We start from the raw sequence: 11291 nt of genomic DNA on the forward strand, positions 1-11291 counted from the left end.
TTTCAGATTTTCATGTTGACATTTCCTGTGCAAAAGTGTTGTTGTTGTTTGGCATTAACACCTTCCTTTGAACAATATTAGTTTTTACATAACTGCATTTTTCACCAAGAAATTTTTCATACAAAAACATTTCTACAAGGTCTATTTAATTATTTGCTGATTATCAAAGTCCATTGGGGTCCTCTTGCCCCTTTCCTCGGTTAAGCAGTTGTGAGGAAAGTGGAGGCCCAACTAATACGAATTATCTAATGCTTGTGTGACATTTTTCCAACCCTCAGAAGATAATTGTTTCTGTACAAAGTAATTAAAACTGCAAGAATTAACTTCTGCAATGTTGAGAGAATGTAAATTTATTAGCTGCTGGCAAGAAGATATTTTTAAGGAACATAAAATCAGTTATATGACTGACATTTTATAACAAAGCATTTATAAAATAAAATCAACGGAAGCAAAACTCAAAACAAGGCAAGTTATTATATTCTGAGCAAGCTGAGAAAATGTTAGTGCTTAAATAACAGACATACAGGTGAATAGCAAGATAAAGAACAAGCAAAAATTGGGGGAAAAGTACAATGGAATATATTTTAATAGGAAATATTTTTATATTGTTATTTTTATCTTGCCATCCTCTTCATTCACAGTGGAACTGTTATCCCATAAGTCCCATAAGTCTCAAGTCTCCAGAAGCAGTACCCAGGAGAGAAGGAGTGAAAGTATCTTTGGTTCAGTTATACCTGGAGGATTCTTGTGTCCTCCTCAGAGAAAATGCTGTAAGAGAACTAGTCGGTAATTCAAATGCTTTGTTTCATAAGCTGTCTGCACTGTTGTTGTGGCTCTATTGGTCCCAGGATATGAGCGAGACAAGGTAGGTGAGCTAATATATTTAACTGGGCTGACTTCTGTTCGTGAAAAGGACCAGCTTTTCACCTTCACAGAGCTCTTTCTCAGATATGCAGAAGGAAAATAGAGTGTCCAAGGTAAATGCAAGGTGGGACAAATTGCATAAGAGGTTCAAACATGTTAAGAGACCACTTAAGATGAAGTGGGCAATTTAAAAAGTATAAGCTTCTATGCAGTCCTATAATATCTTTCTGGTATATTTACATTATTGCTCACCCTCAAGCATTCCAAAATCCTGAGTCAGGTCCCCAAAATCATGAGATTGGTTTAGAAATCATGAAATTCAGAAAAAAGTTGTGGGTTTTTTATTTCTAGTTTTGGGGCTTTTGGAGCAACGTTTTGAAGATTTTCTCCACAACTGAGGGCTATCAACTTACTTAAAAAATGAAAGCTGAGACTCTTTTGTAATCACAGAGCTCCTGGACTTAAGACTTTAAGAAAACACCAAATACCACAAGACTCATGATAAAATTGCAAGAGTTGGAAGCACTGTATTATCAGTAATCACAGGGACAATGTCTACCATTTTCAGCCAGACGGCTTGGTCCTTCAGAGGCCTCCTCCAATGATTTCCTGCACACCTAGCCCAAAGACCACTTATAATCCCCCTGTGGTTAGGGAAATACTGGAACTGCCTCCACACCCACCCCCCATAGAGGGGGAGGAGTGAGGAGGTGGGGCTCGTCTGTTTAACAGACCTGTGTAGCAGCCTCTCCAGGGATGGTAAAGCCTATGCATTCCCTCTGCTAACCAGACCTGGCTTTGTCCAGCTCCCCTGGAGTAGCAGTTTCACATCTCCCCTACACAGATCGGTGGCTATATGACACAAATTGTCCCTCAATAGGTCATTTCCCTAGCAGTATGGTTCCATTTTGGCACAGCTCCACCTAATGTGAATAGCCTTGTTTCTATTTATGTATCTCCCAGATCTATCTTTAGCTCCCTTTTAAAAATAACAAAAGTAAGATATTTAATGAGGGGGAGAAAAAAGGAAAAAGAAAATGTCTTCATGCCAGGAGAATGCTTTAAATCATTGTGTAGTATGTGGTGGAAGATATGGTAATCGGTCCTGGCAAACCCCTGCTTTATGTGCCAAGGCTGAGGAGCCATACTTTGCACAGGGCCAGGGGAAAGGAATCCTTCATTCCCATTGTCTGCAGAGATACTCCATGTCTGGTACTTCACTCCTGAGGATGCAGTATCTGAGTCTGCTCTGCACTTCTCCTCCTTGTAGCAGTGGATCCACTAATCTAACCCCAGTTCTCCCTTGTTCCACGAAGCTGGTGTCACAGAGACACACATCTAGCTGCTGCAGAGCTGTGCTCTGCTGTCTGTAAAGGGTCCATAAACCCCATGTGGGTTTTCCAGGTTCTTTCCCTTGTGTTCCACTGTACCTAGAGCCTCTACATCCATGGAAGAAGGGCAGGATTTGCTGAGACTGGAGCATACAACATGTCAGTACTCACTCCATTCTGAAGTGAAACTTCATGAAAAAACTCGTACAGATTCAGACAGACATCATCTTCCTTTCCAAATGCAAACAGATGGACATCATACCAAAACGACTGAAGGTAAAAAATCCATTACAATCTACATACCACAACAGACTATGCTGACAGCTTGTGCCACACACTCTCAAAGAAACCGTGAAACCACCTGATCAACATCCTCTACAGCAAACAGGGAATCATTAAGAATGAGCTCTCAAAACTGGATAATCTCATAAAGAACCAACCTTCCACACAAACTTCCTCGTGGCTGGACTTTACAAAAACTAGACAAGACATCTACAACACACAGTTTGCTTCTCTACAAAAGAAAAAGGACACTAAACTATCTAAACTACTACATGCCACAAGGGACCACAACAGTGGCTCCCTTAACCCACCCAGCAATATTGTTAATTTATCCAACTACACTCTTAGCCCAGCAGAAGAATCTGTCCTATCTCGGGGCCTCTTCTTCTGCCCCTCCAACCCCACGAACATGATACAGTTCTGTAGTGACCTAGAATCCTTTTTTAATGTCTCCGACTCAAGGAATATTTCCAACACACCTCTAAACAACATACTAACCCACAGAGACCTTCCTACCAAGACTACAAAAAGAAGGATTCTGGGTGGACTCCTCCTGAAGGTTGAAACAACAGACTGGACTTCTACATAGAGTGCTTCTGCCGACGTGCGCGGGCTGAAATTGTGGAAAAGCAGCATCACTTGCCCCATAACCTCAGCCTTGCAGAATACAATGCCATTCACAGCCTCAGAAACAATTCTGACATCATAATCAAAAAGGCTGACAAAGGAGGTGCTGTCGTCATCATGAATAGGTCAGAATATGAACAAGAGGCTGCTAGGCAGCTCTCCAACACCACTTTCTACAAGCCATTACCCTCTGATCCCACTGAGGGTTACCAAAAGAAACTACAGCATTTGCTCAAGAAACTTCCTGAAAAAGCACAAGAACAAATCTTCACAGACACACCCCTAGAACCCCGACCAGGGGTATTCTATCTGCTACCCAAGATCCATAAATCTGGAAATCCTGGACGCCCCATCATCTCAGGCATTGGCACCCTGACAGCAGAATTGTCTGGCTGCTTAGACTCCCTCCTCAGGCCCTACGCTACCAGCACTCCCAACTATCTTTGAAACACCACTGACATCCTGAGGAAACTACAATCCATCGGTGATCTTCCTGAAAACACCATCCTTGCCATTATGGATGTAGAAGCCCTCTACACCAACATTCCACACAAAGATGGACTACAAACCGTCAGGAACAGTATCCCCAATAATGTCACGGCAAACCTGGTGGCTGAACTTTGTGACTTTGTCCTCACCCATAACTATTTCATGTTTGGGGACAATGTATACATTCAAATCAGCGGCACTGCTATCGGTACCCACAGTATGCCAATTTTATTATGGCTGACTTAGAACAACGCTTCCTCAGCTCTCGTCCCCTAATGCCCCTACTCTACTTGCGCTACATTGATGACATCTTGATCATCTGGACCCATGGAAAAGAAGCCCTTGAGGAATTCCACCATGATTTCAACAATTTCCATCCCACCATCAACCTCAGCCTGGACCAGTCCACATGAGAGATCCACTTCCTGGACACTACGGTGTTAATAAGCGATGGTCACATAAACACCACCCTATATCGGAAACCTACTGACCGCTATTCCTACCTACATGCCTCTAGCTTTCACCACACCACACGATCCATTGTCTACAGCCAAGCTCTACGATACAAATGCATTTGCTCCAACCCCTCAGACAGAGAGAAACACCTACAAGATCTCTATCAAGCATTCTTACAACTACAATACCCTGCTGAAGTGATGAAAGAGCCAGAAGAGTATCCAGAAGTTACCTGCTACAGGACAGGCCCAACAAAGAAAATAACAGAACACCACTAGCCATCACCTTCAGCCCCCAACTAAAACCTCTCCAACGCATCATCAAGGATCTGCAACCTATCCTGAAGGACAACCCATCACTCTCACAGATCTTGGGAGAGAGGCCAGTCCTTGCTTATAGAAAGACCCCAACCTGAAGCAAATACTCATCAGCAGCCACACACCACACAACAAAACCACTAACCCAGGAATCTATCCTTGCAAGAAAGCCCGTTGCCAACTCTGTCCACATATCTATTCAGGGGACACCATCATAGGGCCTAATCACATCAGCCACACTATCAGAGGCTCGTTCACCGGCACATCTACCAATGTGATATATGCCATCATGTGCCAGCAATGCCCCTCTGCCATGTACATTGGCCAAACTGGACAGTCTCTATATAAAAGAATAAATGAACATAAATCAGAGATCAAGAATTATAACATTCAAAAACCAGTCTGAGAACACTTCAGTCTCTTTGGTCACTCGATTACAGACCTAAATGTGGCAATTCTTCAACAAAAACTCCAACTAGAGACTGCTGAATTGGAATTAATTTGCAAACTCAATACAAATTAACTAATAAAGACTGGGAGTGGATGGGTCATTACACAAAGTAAAACTATTTCTCCATGTTTATTCTTCCCCTCCCCCCGATGTTCCTCAGATGTTCTTGTCAACTGCTGGAAATGTCCCACCTTGATTATCACTACAAAAGGTTCCCCCCCACCCCGCTCTCCTGCTGGTAATAGCTCATCTTACTTGATCACTCTCCTTACAGTGTGTATGGTAACACCCATTGTTTCATGTTCTCTGGGTATGTAAATCTCCCCAGTGTATTTTCCACTGAATGCATCCGATGAAGTGAGCTGTAGCTCATAAAAGCTTATGCTCAAATAAAATTGATAGTCTCTAAGGTGTAACAAGTCCTCCTTTCCATTGTGAAGTAAACTTAGTTTTCATAGGATCTCCTTTAAAGAGATACTACGAATTTGGTAAAAGAGGGTTTAGTGGATTGTAGTAGGCCATTGAATCCTTCCTGACATTTTTCCTTTTTTAAGCAGCATCAGGGAAAGTGCATGCTAAATTAAAACCAGTTTTATAGATTCTTGCTTGGTTTTATAGATTCATGACAATAAATGGAAAAATGGGATTAGAATGGGGTTTCCATTCTGTGTCGGCTTTAAATAAATGGGAACATTTTTACAGATTAATTTTACTTTGCCAGTGCTATTTTTGCAGCTATATGTATTTGAATACCAGCTTGTCCAATACAGCATTTCCTTTTGCTTTATCCTCCTTGATCCTTCTCCACACTTTACTGTTTAACTTGGCTTTCTCAGCCTTTGCTTGATCCTGCAGCTTTTGTGCATTTTACTACTTTAGCATACATCCAAAGTATTTGAGTCTAGTTTGTTCCCTAGTACATTAACATTGCATCTAGAATGCCATCATTTGTAAAGCTATAAAAATAAGAGGGTTTTTTTGGTTCTTTGGCAATTTTGAAAAATCAAAAACAAAATCTTTTGGGTCATACTAAACATTTCATTTGTCCCATTTCATTTTGATTTTGAGCATTTCTTAATTTTTTAAAAAAATATATAAAATTAAAGACAATTTTGGAATGAAAAGTCATTTTGAATTGAAAAATCAAAACACTTTGTTTCAAAAAATGTCAAAACAAAAATTTAACTTTTTGGGGGATTTTGGGGGATAGATGGGGGTGGGGGGGATTCAACCACAACAATTAAGTGAAATTGACATAAACATTTTGTGAATTCGGGTGTCACTGAATCTCAAGTGTTTGCTGAAAAAATGTTTCCACTGAAAAATTTCATCCAGACCTACTTGTTTATTCCAACATGGATTTAGACACAGTTTGTACAGGAATACACTAACCAAATATCTATAACTGATAACTAGAAACTAGTGGGGGGTTAAAATCTGCATATATGTATATATTTTGTTACTTTGAGGTACAGTAATGAACCTTTTATTGTTCAGATATTCTCAGATTCTAAAGCAGCTGATACCTACATTCTGGGGGCAGAGCAGTCTTCCTTTTACTTATTCATACAGCTCGCAGAACAGTAAAGCCCTGATCATTTGAGTCCTGTATGATGTAGTATAATACAAATAACTAAGAACAACACTCCTATATAATGTATGTATAATGTGTCCTAGATGGCAAACAACTATGGAAGATATTGAATTTAGCTATGTAAAATGGAAACTTCAAACATGAAGGAGGACAACCAACAGAACACCACCCCCAGGAGAAAGCACAACTCCAGGACCCACCGCACAGACACTACATGACACCACATTACCAACCTGTCAAGACTCCCCTAACCAGACCTGAAAGATCTTTACTCTCCAAGGCACTAAATTTCTGCCCTACCACTTCCATACTAACATGTGGAGAACTAGAAGAATTCTCCCACCACCTTTGCCTCAAGGAATTCTTTCACAACAGAGAGGAAACTATCCACAACTACTACATACCCATCAACTGTCATAAGAAAATAGAATAATCTGACTGGACACCCCCCCCAGTAGATGAAAACACACATTGGATCATTATGTAGATTGCTTCAGGAAAAAAACTCACTGTGAAATCCTCAACAAATGTTACATTCACCACAATCTCTCTATCACTGGAAAAATAGCTATATGGTCCTAGAAATCCAACCACCAGATAGTGATCAAATGAGCAGGCAAAAGGGGTGTCATTGCTGTCCTTAATCATGATGACTACATCAATGAGACCAACAGACAGCTCTCTGCCACCATCTACCATGATGGTATGGAGTCAAAGAAGACTCCACACCACAATTCACACAAGAATTTAAAGATACTGTCAAATTTTCCCCCAAACAACTCCAAGAAAAACTCTACAACTTCATCTCCCATGAGCCAACCCTAGGGACCTTCTACATGAAGATACACAAACAAGGGAATGCAGGCAGACCCATCATATCTGGCTATGCCATTCTTACTGAAAGAATATCAGGACTCATAAAATCTATGTTTAAACCACTCACCACACAAAGGGTCAGTGTGATGGGATGTTCACCTCACACAAGCCTGGAAAGGGTTAATGCAGCTCAGAGGGGGCTTAAGCAACTTGATAAGACATACCTGAGGGAGAGTTAGGCTTGATAGGCAATCCCTTATTGAGGATGGAGCCTAGCTGAGCAGGAACAGGTGAACCTGGACTAAGGGCAGAAAGAGAGGGAAGAAAAGGATTGCAGAGTGGAAACCTGCAGTCATTCTCTGGGCTTGGAGAGGGAAAGGAGGAAACCCAGAGGAGAGTAGAAGCCCTGCGATCCTGGTCCTGAAGGAATGGTTTACCCAGAGGGGTGGTGGAGCAGAAGTCTGATAGAGATAGACAAGGAAGAGGCCAGGGAAACATCAATAATGTTTGGGACAGCACAGAGCTTGACCACTGGTTGTTAGGTCCCTAGGCTGGAACCCAGAGTAGTGGGTGGGCCTGGGTTCTCTTACCAGCCACTGGGGAAGTGGCATGGCCTTGAATTGGAAGACTGGGAACTATACCCAGTCAGACAGTGCAGATGAGACTTTGGTACCCTGGACGGAGAAAGCTATAGTGACCTGACCAGTCTGGCCAGGTCATGAAGAGGGATCATCCTGACTTATAAATAGGAAGCACTGTAACTCCTGGAGCATGGGTGGCGATGCAGGGCAAATGAGAGACAGGAGGGGGCATCAGACCAGCCAGAACTATTCCCCAGACACAGCCATGAAGAGGCATCCCATCGGGATGTATAGAATCCCATGTCAGCCAGCTTCCTTCAAGAATGATTGACTTCCTCCAGAAACTGCAATATTGACCTCCCCCGGAAAACCACCCTTGCCACCATGGATGTCACTTCCCAAACTGGGATTCGTGAACCCCAGGGGGTTCACAGAATGTTACAAGGGGTTCTTAGGAAAAAATTCCCTAATGGCGGACAGAGCTGTCCCTGGGGACCCCAAGCAGCATGGGGCCAGCAGCCCAGAGCCCCTGGACTTCCAGGAGCATCAAAGCAAGCATATCTATCACACTGAGATTTAAACTTCCAGACTCCTTATAAGAAATGGAAAGGGAGGTGGATATTTTTTGCTGTTTTTAAAATTAAATAGGCAGCTAGTATTGTTTTTAAAATTATTATGAAGAACAAGTTTAAGCTTTGTTTTAACATGTATTGTTTGCCTGGACTGCTCAAGACCTGAATGCTTGTGCAGGAGGAACTCTTTGAGCTAGCTTCTTAAATAGCTTCATGCTGTTTCACATCTTATACTCCTTGATGAAACATAGGAGCTTTGCCTTATAACAGGCTGATTCAAAGTGATACAAGCTATGAAAGTGAGATCTTGGAAGAGTGTTGCCATTTTCATGATGTAATAAAAATACTGTAATGATAATAAATAATAAATAGTGTGTAATAAGCATGTCATAAAAACAAATTTTATATTTCCAAGATCACTGCTTTTATAATTTATACTCAGGTAAAGGAGAAAATCCCTGGAAATATTCATTTTTAGGAGGGGGTTCACAAGACTTGACATTTTAGTGAAAGGGGTTCACAGGTTGTTAAAGTTTGGGAATCACTGCTATACACCAACATCGCTAACAATGATAGATCTCTGCCTCTTCAAATATCTCCAATATAATGTTCAACACTTGGAAATCTACCCTAAAGGCATCATCAAACTCATCCATTGCATTCTCACCCATAACAACTTCACATTTAACAACAAACACTTTGTCCAAACCCTATCAACAGCTATGGGCACTAGGATGGATCCCCAGTATGCCAGCTTCTTCATGTGCCACCTTCTGGAAGTATTTCTGGAAAAATGCACCACAAAACCAATGATACATACCCGAGATATATCAATGATATCTTCATTCTTCATTCTCTGAACAGACAACATAAATTCCCTCAGAGATTTCCACCACAATTTCAACAGCCACCACCCATCCATCAAAGTCTCTCTAGAACACTCCCAGACCAGTATCAAATTCCTGGACATCACAATCTGTTTCAACTATGAAACCCTACCATATACAAGAAACCCATGGTTTCCACACTTACCTCCACAGATCCAGAAACCACACCTGACACACCAAGAAATCTGTTAGCTACAGCCAGGCATTCAGATAAATGCATAGTCTCAATACAGGATAATAAAACCAACAGGTAATATTTACTTTATCCTTCTGTTACTCTTTTCATTTCTGAAAATTCTGTTGCAACGGTATCTTTGTATCATTGTATCATTTCCCATACTTTCTATAATGCAGTTTAATCCTGTGTTCTTTCTTTTTTTTTTAACTGTAGAAATTGTATTCAAGTTCTGGTGCATGACTACTACAATCTACCTTTATGCAAAAAGAAAAGGAGTACTTGTGGCACCTTAGAGACTAACAAATTTATTAGAGCATAAGCTTTCGTGAGCTACAGCTGCTCACGAAAGCTTATGCTCTAATAAATTTGTTAGTCTCTAAGGTGCCACAAGTACTCCTTTTCTTTTTGCGAATACAGACTAACACGGCTGCTACTCTGAAATCTACCTTTATACACACTTTATGAGTGAGACTTTCCCACACACATTTATTCATTGTAAAGGTGTATATAATTCCTCTTACAAGTGCTACTGTTTTTAAGTATCAATATAATATATAGGTTCAACCATGTTTGACTGGACATAGAATTGATATAATAATATCCTCCATGGATTTCCTCAGGCTTACCTCTCTCTACTCCCCTTATCTGTCATTGCCTTCATTTTTATTCCTCCACAGATTCTGTCCATTGCTGCTCTGAGTGCCTTCTTCTCTGCAACTCCTACCATCTGGAATAAGCTTTCCAGTATTTCTGTATTTTATTTACTCTTATTTTATTTCAAGTGTGAACTGGAAAGATATCCTTTTCCCTTGTCTATACTTGATTTCTCACTCCCTCTGATACTTTCTATTTCTGTAATTGTGTTATTTCACTGAGTAAAGCTTTTTATGATAATTTATATGAAATACATGGTGGAAAATAGAGTGTTGCTGTAATAATATTAAAATATAAAATCTCTCATCTACAGGAAAATTAGACTATTTTTTGCTAGTAATGTGCTACTAGAGCCTGCCTTTTTGATTTACACTTCACTTAACTCATCTGCCTCCACATTTCAGAGAATTAGTCTGCAAGTGTTGACTCTGTCCATACTGTCTGTGAACATTCTGTCCATCAGCTTGATTTTCAGCTCTGTTTTCTTTTATCCCTCAGAAGCACAACTTGATACACAAAAGAATGACAGAGCATGTGGCAGAGCAGCTGATGATTCAGAATGACAGACACATAAACAAGCTATTGAGTGCTAGGATGTGGTTTTGTTTGTTTTGTTGATTTTTTTTTTGCAAGTCTCTGCCAGAAAAGTGCCCACATTGTCCTATTTGCCTTTGTCAATAACATATATACAAAGTGAGGGGAAAGGGGCACTATTACAATATTTCATGTTTGTAATTTGTCCCTTGTATCTAGACTAGCAATTTTCCTGTCAAACAGAATGGCAACAGTTTGATCAAGAAAACAAAATGCAAGTGTGGAGGTGTAAAGCTCAAATCCACAGAACAGCAGCAGTGAGCTGGTCTTCCCCCAAGGGAAGTGGATCGCTTGATGATTACCTGTTCTGTTCATTCCCTCTGGAGCACTTGGCATTGGCTACCATCAGAAGACAGGATACTGGGCTAGATGGACCATTAGTCTGACCCAGTATGGCCATTCTTATGTTCTTATGTTCAGGGCTCTGGCTGGCAAGAGGATGAGCAAAGAAGAGAAACTGGCCTCCCCACATGTGCAGAGTCCTGGTTGGGTAGAGAGATGAAAAGAAATCCCACCCCAACTTACTGTTGCAATACTCCTAGGAAGGAGGGGCAGGATGTAGCACCGCGAGCACCAGGTGGTTGCTGCAGGGGAACAT

The 11291-nt window shown here is 41.0% G+C and overlaps 1 long non-coding RNA gene across 1 annotated transcript; it reads right to left on the minus strand.

Annotated features, from left to right (window-relative positions):
• Window positions 1-9546: 9546 nt before the first annotated feature.
• Window positions 9547-10784, minus strand: LOC122457824. The gene is made up of 2 exons (XR_006277499.1): window positions 9892-10784; window positions 9547-9699 (listed from the first exon to the last, which is right to left on the minus strand). It is a non-coding gene; the product is annotated as an uncharacterized LOC122457824 (long non-coding RNA).
• Window positions 10785-11291: the final 507 nt, after the last annotated feature.

This window comes from Dermochelys coriacea, chromosome 1 (assembly GCF_009764565.3).
Source record: "Dermochelys coriacea isolate rDerCor1 chromosome 1, rDerCor1.pri.v4, whole genome shotgun sequence".
Taxonomy (NCBI): Eukaryota; Metazoa; Chordata; order Testudines; family Dermochelyidae; genus Dermochelys; species Dermochelys coriacea.